Genomic DNA, 10,000 nt, shown 5'->3' with positions numbered 1-10,000 from the left:
TCAGCCGATAAGTGGGGGATTGAGGAGTAAGTAGAGAGCTCCTGGTAGCATTCAGACAGGCTGATCGTAGGTCAGTTGATAAGTAGGGATTGAGGAGGAGAGAGCTTCTGGTAGCATTCAGACAGGCTGATCTCAGGTCAGCGCTAAGGAGGACTAAAAGAGCCATAGGAGAGATCATGTGAGCGAGTTCTCTATCCTCATTAACATGATACCTAAGATCCTAATTGCCTTATTAGCATATTCATCTGCACGCCTTGCTTCTCTCTCTCCCTCTCTCTCTCTTTTTATCTCTCTGTCTCTATCTCTCTCTCTCCCCCCCTCTCTGTCTCTCTCTCTCTTTCTCTCCCCCTCTCTCCCTCTGTCTCTCTTTCTCTCTCTATATATATCTCCCCCCTCTCTCTCTATCTCTCTCTGTCTCTCTCTCTCTCGTTATCTCTCCCTCCCTCCCCCCCTCTCTCTCTCTCCCTCTCTCTCTCTCCCCCCCTCTCTCCCTCTCTCTGTTTCTCTCTCTCTCGTTCTCTCCCTCTCTCTCTCTCCCTCTCTCCCCCCCTCTCTCTCTCTCTCCCTCTCGTTCTCGCCCTCTCTCTCTCTCCCTCTCTGTCTCTCTGTCTCTCTCTCTCCCTCTCTCTCCCTCTCTCCCTCTCTGTCTCTCCCTCTCTCTCTCTCTCCCCCTGCTCTCTCTCTCCCCCCCCCTCTCTCTCTCTCTCGTTCTCTCCCTCCCTCTCTCTCTCTCCGGTCCAGACCGTGCATGTTAAGCTGGTATAAATGATGGGGCGTGTTAAGGAGTATCCTTGGCTCTCCTTCCTGAGTGAAATATCCCAAGAGGCTTTGTCAGGGACTTACACAAGGACACACACACACATATATATACCTTTTATCATACATGGCAACGATACAGACACGCTGTGAATACCTACGCTGCCGTTCCACAGAACACACACACACACATTCGGAAGCCAAGAGTTGATGCTGCAGAGTAGCTGGGTATGTTATGGTGCAGCACAGAGGCTGCTGCAAAGACGACACACACACACGCACACACACACACACACACACACACACACACACACACACGAACACACGCACACACACACACACACACACACACACACACATATCACCGTTACCCGACATAAACCTCGGCGTTGCACACACACACGAACACACGCACACGCACACAGACACCACACACACACACACACACACACAAACACACGCACACAGACACCACACACACACACACACACACACACACACACACACACACTGCGCAGGACTGGAGTGAGAGCTCAGAGCAAGGGCAAACGCTCCAACACAGAGCTTGACTGCAGCAGGCAGCACATATGCATTCACTGCACAGCGCTGGGGAGCTGAGAGCAGCACATGAGTATGCAGGGCACACACACTCCGTCACACACTCACGCTCGCACACGCGCGTGCGCGTACACACATGCATACGTGATGAGCACGCACGTACGCACACAGACACACACACAAACACACACGCACCCGTGCACGCACACACGCACACACACACACACAAACACACACACACACACACACACACACACACACACACATCCACCCACCCACCCACACACACACACACATAATACTGTACATAAGTAGCAGGGGAGGCTGATGGAGAACCTGGTCTGAATGAGGGCTGGTATCCAACATGGCCGCCACGCTGCTCTGACAGCCTCAGCCTGGGGTGAGCTCTCCTCTGTCTCCCTGGTACTGGTACCAGTACTGGTACTGGTCAGAACCATGGCACCCCCAGGTAGGTACAGCCCCACAGTACAGGTTGTGGTCTCAGCTGTGAATCACCATCATTAGGATAAATATAGCTGCCCTGGTCACATGACCACAGCTCTCCATAGGAGGGGCCGAGGGCTACCCAGGGTCTGCAGCGACCAGGGCTGAACAGGAAACACATACGCACAGAGGTACACCCACACACACACACACACACACACACACATGGCACACATACAGACACGCACGCATGCACGCACACCCGCACATACACACACACACACCCGCATGGCACACACACACACCCACACACACACACACGTACACACGTACACACACACACACACACACACACACACACACGCACGCACACACACACACACACACACACACACACACACACACACACTGATAACCTTTCCTCTGAGAGCCCTCTCCCCTTGTCTCAGGTGTAATTGTGTTGCTCCTCTGCCTCCCTCCTCTCTCAGCTGTGACTCTGATGAAAAGGCGTAATTAAGAGAGACGCTAGGGTGTGTGGAAGAGGAGGAGGAGGAGGGGGGTCTGGAACGAGGGATGGGGGAGGAGGAGAAGATGATGAGGGGGCGGCGGCGGCGGCGGTGGAGAGGGAGGGAGGAATCAGGGGAAAGAAAGGAGCAGAAATAGGGAGAAGCAGGCGGAAGAGGATAATGAGGGGGAGGAGGAGGAGGAGGATGATGAAGGGGAGGAGGTGGAGGAGGAGGAGGAGGAGGATGATGAAGGGGAGTACAGGAGAGGAGGATGATGAAGGGGAGGAGGAGGAGGAGGATGATGAAGGGGAGTACAGGAGAGGAGGATGGGGAGAGGGTGGGAGAGGGAAGAGATTATCCACATCAAAGACCAAATCAGACTAAAACCTCATCTCGAGCAGAGAGCAAGACAAAAGACTGAGAGCTGTGCCATGCCTTTGTCTCCCAATCAAAACCCCTCTGGTTCTTATCTCCGGCTGAGCGGCCGCCTCAAATACCTTCCGACGGCTTTTAAACGCTCCGTAAACACTCTTTTCAGGAAACGGGGCGGCAGCGTGCAAAACTGTCGAAGGAACGCAAACGGCACTTTCCCAACACAGCTCTCTCAAGCTCAACATCCCTCAACTTCTGTCCGTAAGCATCGGGAAAGACCAAGTCGTGATGTTAGAATTATAAGGTTCTATCTCAATTTTTGTCAAAGTGAGTTTTTTACATAATCTGATCCATTAGGCGTTTATTAATGCCTGTGTGGTGTTATTTTTAAAATGTTGACATTTTTGAGTTAATAATTCATAAAATACAAAGGTTCCATCTCATAAAACATAATGGAATGTAAACACGTTGACGCTCAATATCTCTGAACTACCCTAAACGGAGATAGAACCTTCTCATTCTAAACGGAGATAGAACCTTATCATTCTAAACGGAGATAGAACCTTCTCATTCTAAACGGAGATAGAACCTTATCATTCTAAACGGAGATAGAACCTTCTCATTCTAAACTCACAAAGTGTTACAGCGTTTTTTTTCCCGAAAGGTTGTCTTGTCTTGCGCGCGTGCGAGCGAGGCGCAGGTCGACGGCGCGAGAGGGTGTGAGAGTGCATGCGAGTGGTCTACTTTACTATGCAAATGAGCGCGCGGGAGATAAGGGGGTATTGGAATAACGCTCACGTAAGACAGAGGAGACGCATATTTATCACAGACTAATCGAGGCCAGGTGGAACGAGTTCACTGTCTCTCTGTGCGCGCAAGAGAAAGCGAGGGCATTTGCATTATAGACACAGCAGCAGCGGCGGTGAAGTCAAGGTTTAAGATAAGACGGTCCAATCTTCTGAAAAGACTGTATGTTTTGTAACAGGGAAACAGGGAGTCGATCTACTAGACGGCCTATAAAGTGCCGGTTTAAGGTTGTTTTTTAAATTCTGTTCTATTATGAACGTTATAGAGGTCCACGATACACTACCCACCTAACATCTGCACTAAACTGTACGCCCACTCCCTCAAAAACACACTCACGGGGGTGGACACATTGTCACACACACACACACACACACACACACACACACACACACACACACACACACACACAAACTCACACGGGTGGACAGCACTCACCCAACGTCACCCACTAAACCGTACTCCCACTCACTCAAAAACACACGCACACAGGTGCAGACACACACACACACACACACACACCTTCACACACCTACACACACACACCTTCACACGCCTACACACACACACACACCTTCACACACCTACACACACACCTACACACATACACACACATACACACACCTTCACACACACACACACACACACACACACACACACACACACACACACCTACACACACACACCTTCACACACCTACACACACACACCTACACACATACACACACATACCTTCACACACACATGCACACACTCACATAAACATAACACCTGTATTGAACCGTGTTATAAGCTGGCTGGTTCCTATCATGGGAGTGTTAGCAGCAGCGTTTGGATGCAGAGGGGGGGGTAGGGGGCGGGGGGCTGGAGGAGCCATATGCTGCCTCAAGTGAAGTGAACACACATGTCTGCATCCCTCTCTGTGTGGAGGGGGGGAGACCACCACATGCTTGTACACAAGGGTCCCTTGATAATGGGCAAGCGCTCAGGGGAGAAATCATCGATGAAAGGAGATCATTAAACTGAGCGTAAATACCAGCATATGCTACATTATATGGGCCGTAACAACGGCTTTCATCTTAATCAATTACAGTTAACACTCACGGTATATACAGGGCTGTATGTGGCCCATGTGACTGGTATTATGTGGACCATATGGGAATCAAAGTCAATATTTATTCCCCACATACCGTGTAGAGCACCCACCCCAGGGCCTTCCAACCAGGTCGGAAGGGAGAGGAAGGGCCTGTTCCATTTCGGCCGCTTGCTCTTTACCCTAGTTCCTTGAGTAGGCGAGTTCCTCTCTGAAAGGACGGTATATCAGCACCACTCGGCCTACGGAGGCCTGATCTGTAGGACGCAAGCCACCGAGATGGGACTAATAATACCGTGGTTTTATATAGCGAACTTTCACAAACCCAAGGATGGGATTGGGCTTACAGATTTTACAGAAAGAAAGTCAGAGAGACACGACAGAAAACCACAGAGACAGCGACAGCGACAAAACTAAACTTAGGGGCCAAAGGCCTTGGTGAACGGATGGGTTTTGAGGGCTGATTTGAAGGTGTCCAGGGTATGGTTGCCGATCACTGTGGGGGAGAGAGTTCCAAAGGGTGGGGTGCTGCCACACTGAAGGCTCTGTCCCCGAAGGTCCGTAGGTTGGTTGCTGGGGGGTGGAAAGCAGACCCATGTCCGAAGACCGCAGGTTCCAGGATGCTAAGCTAACCCCATACTATAACAATAGGCCAAAAGCCCTTCATGCAATTAATGCAACCAAACTGAGGTCATTACACAACACGGGAGAAAAGGCAACACAAATCTAATCATCCATGACCATGTCCAATTACAAAAACAAAGATGACACAAAGAAAAACAACCCGTGTGTATCTACCACATCACGGGTCGAGAGAAAGTGCTGGGGGGGTGGAAAGCAGACCCATGTCTGTACTTTCTTCAGGAGAGTTTATTTTTGATACCTTCCCCAGGATAAAAGCTACATTCTGACAGGCAGGTTGAATGGCCGCCCGCAAAGGGTCCGGCACCTCTTGCCTTCTTAATGCTGACGAATGGCTCCCTGAGCTCCTGGCCCTCAGGACCCCTGCGGGAACAGGTCATCCAGCAGATGCCCGCGCGGCCAGAGCTCTCTGATCCCACAGCCGTGAGGTACACAGGCACTACGCAACTCCTCCTAAATGTTGATTTAGTGCGGAAAGAAGACCACCCTGTCCGTTCCGCAACAATGGATTCTGTGTGAAGACAGGACCTTCAGAAGTTAAGTCAGACACTCAAACTGGAAGTTCTCTGTAATGAATGCCAAATGCGTCTCAAACATCAGACGTTGTATCAGAGTGTTTCGCGTTATAGCACCTCGACGCAGAGAGACAACGCTTTTGTTCTACCAGACATGGACCACCCCCCAAGAAAGAAAGTCTTGTAGGGTCTAGAGCAGGGGTCGGCAACCTATGGCACGCGTGCCAGCAGTGGCACGCGACAGCTTAAACAGTGGCACGCGACAGCTAATCAATAAGTGCGAGAATGGGATTTTTATTTTATTTATTTTTTATGTTGGCCGCGTTCGTAAATTCGCGCACACTGGGTTCAATGTCACAATGGGACCAAGTAGGATCAGGCCCGTGAATGAGTTCTCTCTTGCCCGCGGGATGATATTTAATTACTATTAAAACCGGCCCGCAGTATTATGTGCCCGCAGCACCATAATACTACAAGTCCCAAGATGCATTGGCGCGTACCGAGTGCCCGCGAGCGAGCGCGACCCCGCGTCTTCTCTTCACTTCAGTACTCGTCATGAGCAGCAGCAGCACAGTCACAGTGGAGGCCGAAACATCGCCGTCAATTCCCGAGTGTTCCCGAGTGTTCCCGAGTACAGTTTGCTGACAAACTCGGCATACTTGCTGCCGAATTCAGGCGGAGATTTTCCGACTTTGAAGCCCAAAAAAGCAGGCTTCAACTGCTCAGCAATCCATTTGCAGTTGACGTGGAAAGTGCACCAGCAAATCTCCAAATGGCGCTGATTGAGCTCCAGTGTAATGACACATTGAAGGCAAAATATGAGTCCGTGGCGCTGCTGAGTTTGCTCGTTTCATCCCCGACACAATGCCTGAGCTGCGCACCCAAGTTGCTCGCACGCCGTCTATGTTTGGCAGCACATACGTGTGTGAACTACTGTTTTCGTTGATGAAACTAAACAAAACATCACATAGGAGTCGTCTTAGTGATGAACATCTGAACTCAATCCTGAGGATTTCCTCAGCTCAGAGCCTGACTCCAAACATTAATGAACTTGTACTCAAGATGAGACACCAAGTATCGGGCTCAGCCTCAGACAAGTGAGCAGAAAGGACTTGGACTTGATATTTCTTTGAAGGGAATTATTATTTTTTTCTCCAGTTGAATGGACCCAGGGACATGTTGCCTAAGAAATTAATGCAACTGTTTTGCACTTTTGCAAGTTTGCACTAACTTTTCTAATTTTATTATAGAAGACAGTCATTGGTGAGGATCGGAGCAGCACACTGATTTGTTTTTAATGCATGCTGTTTCATTTTTGCATTTATCTTGCCATTGAGCTTTGAATGAAAATTACATTTAGCTGTTTACCTGTTAAAAAAAATAAAAAATAAAACGTTTTCAATTTATTACTGAAAGAGCCTTGAGAAAATATAGCAACTGATTTTATTTATGTTTTACTTAATTTAATGTAATGATTAATGTTAAGAGCAATATAGGCTGTGTTATTGGTATTGGTTCAATATGTGCAATAATTGCGAGTTTTAATAAACATTGAACCAGCCCGGCCCTCCACTTGTACCATTTTTAAATGTTGGCCCCCTGTGTATTTGACTTTGACATGACTGGACTAGAGGCAGTCTCGGGGACGCTCCGGCGCTCTCAGGGCGAATTTACGAATGCAGCCCTAGTCTCATCCACTCCACGAGAGCCGTATTCTGGCGCCAATTTTCAAAGTAAAATTCTGAATTCGATTCGATACTTGTATCAATATAACTCAAGTCGTTCAAGGATGAAGCAGACAAGGCCGAATCAATAAGACGTGCTGTGTCAAGGTATGGGAAGCAGGCCAGCACCTTTAAAGCATTTGCCACTGCTAAAAATCACGCAACTGAAGCAAGCTTTCGCATTGCTCATTGCATTGCGAAACGTGGAAAGCCATTCACTGATGGAGAATATATTAAGGAGGCTTTCCTCTGTAGCTCAGATGTTTTGTTTGAAGGCTTATCAAACAAAGACACAATAAAATCAAGAATAAAAGACATCCCAGTGTCAGACAGAAGTGTGGAACGAAGAATAGGAGAAATGGCAGAAAACGTGAAAGCGCAACAGACCGCTGGTTTGAAAGATGCGACGGTGTTTAGCCTCGCACTTGATGAGAGCGTAGATGTGAATGACATGCCACGTCTGGCTGTCATAGCAAGATACTGTGATTCTGCTGTAAGGGAGGAGCTCTGCTGCCTAAAACCAATGCCAGAAACAACAAAAGGTGAGGACATCGCTAAAGTTCTTATCGAGCATTTTGTGGAGCGAGGGATTGACATTAGCAGGATTTTTGCAGTGACAACAGATGGTGCCCCTGCCATGGTCGGGAAACAGAGGGGAGCGGTTGCATTAATTGTGTGCAACTTAAAGTGACCAAGTACCACCCCCAGATAATGGAGTTGAGCAAAGGAAAACAGGGCCAGGGATCACGACATTGATTGTTAGGACTGTTTACATGGCTTTGCATACATAGCTCTTTGCAACCCAAAAAATATATATGTTTGTTGTGGTTGGAATAAAAGAATAAAATGTAAGTAACAACCAAATAATTATATAAATATAAATTATAATTCATACAAGTAAGACCCTTGTATAATCACCCTCCAGTTAGGCCTACTTATTAAAATGATAACCATAGGGAGCGCAGTTAGCAACTTTGGTAGAAATTGAGCGCTCCAATTTGCTTAAAGTTGTGCTACGCATCACAAAGTTTAGTTGTCTTAGATGTTATGTTGGTAATTTTGTTCAAGTTTCAGTTAGTTACATTTTTAGGTTTATTTAGCATACATGGCTTTGCATACATAGCTCTTTGCTGAAAATGTTTGTTCATGTTGTGGAATAAAATTGCAGATCTGTTGGTCTGTTTGGTTTGGTTTGATGTCGAGTCATAATTAATGTTGATATTGTGGTTGGCACACTGACTAACAATAAAATAAAAAAATGGCACTTCATATCAAAAAGGTTGCCTACCCCTGGTCTAGAGTCTCCCAGTCTCCATGAATCAACCAAACAGGAACAACACACACACACATATACACAGACAATTAGGATGTTTACACGTTCCACAGCTTCAAGTGACATAGCATTTCACACCAGCAGCAAAAGTACGAAATCAATAAATCAGTGTCGACTGCGCGTTATTAGAGATGAAACAAGCGCAAATTGTTTCCAATTGCTCTATAATACAGTATTGTTCTCTTGGTGATAAGGAGAGCCAGCAACAAAACTGAAGTGCTCACATTTCTAGTGTCCTCGTTTGGAAGCCTCTCTCTCTCTCTCGTTTCCCCAATCTCTCTCCCTCTCTTACTCCCTCTTTCTCTCTCTCTCTGTTTTTAACACCTAACATACATGAAGAAACCCAAGGTCGATTCAACCCAAACCGGCTATACCACAACAGAGGAAAAAAAACAACCTCTCTCTCTCCCTTTCCCCTACAATGTGTTTGAATGACGACGCAATTGAGTTTCTATTTTCCTTTGCGGCAGCAAAGTCCGCTACGACGTGAACTCCAAACATTACCATCCGTTCTGGCGTCGTCGGGCATGGGAAGTGCTGTTTTCAGCAAGGCTCACCGTGCGTGATTGAATAGAGGCCCCCGGGTGATCAATACCGCTCGTTTGCAGTTCCCCGTGGGCAGAGCCCCCCCTCGGGGTCTCTTAGATTGCTTTTACCTGAAATCTCTATAACCAGATTAACCCCCACTTCTCGTGAATGTTTAATTCATTCCGATTATTGAATTAGTAGGGCCTAGGTGTCATAATGCCGTTGGAGTGTTCTAGTTTGGGTTATTGCGGTATTAGGCCCAATGGCTATTTCGTTCCCTTGTTTTTGGAGCGGCCTGTGAAGGACTTTCTACGACTCCCTGACGGTTGCGAAGAAGAAGTGGAGCTGGAACCTGTTTTCGATGGGTTTATGTTCATATTTTTGGTGTTAGCCGTCCTTGATGTTGTGCTGGGGGGGGGGGGGGGGGGGTGTGCTGTCTGAGGAGAGCCCAGGGGAAACAGAGGATGCACCTGTTGTTCCCTGCGGTCGCGGCGCGGTGGGGTTAGCACCTGCTCACAGGACTGCTGTGTGACTGTCTGTGTGAGCAACGGGGATAACAGGGAGGCCATTCACACACACACACACACACTCGCTCAGACGGTCTGCCTCCCTCCCTCCCTCCTCCCTCGCGCTCTCTCTCTCTCTCCACTTTCTCTCTGGGTCTCTCTATCTGTCTCTCGCCCTGCCTTCTCCCCCCCCCCTCTCTCTCTCTCCTTCTTTCTCTC

Source organism: Nansenia antarctica (assembly GCF_963989245.1).
Source record: "Nansenia antarctica genome assembly, chromosome: 16".
NCBI classification, from domain to species: domain Eukaryota; kingdom Metazoa; phylum Chordata; class Actinopteri; order Argentiniformes; family Microstomatidae; genus Nansenia; species Nansenia antarctica.
This window is presented reverse-complemented; position numbering follows the sequence as displayed.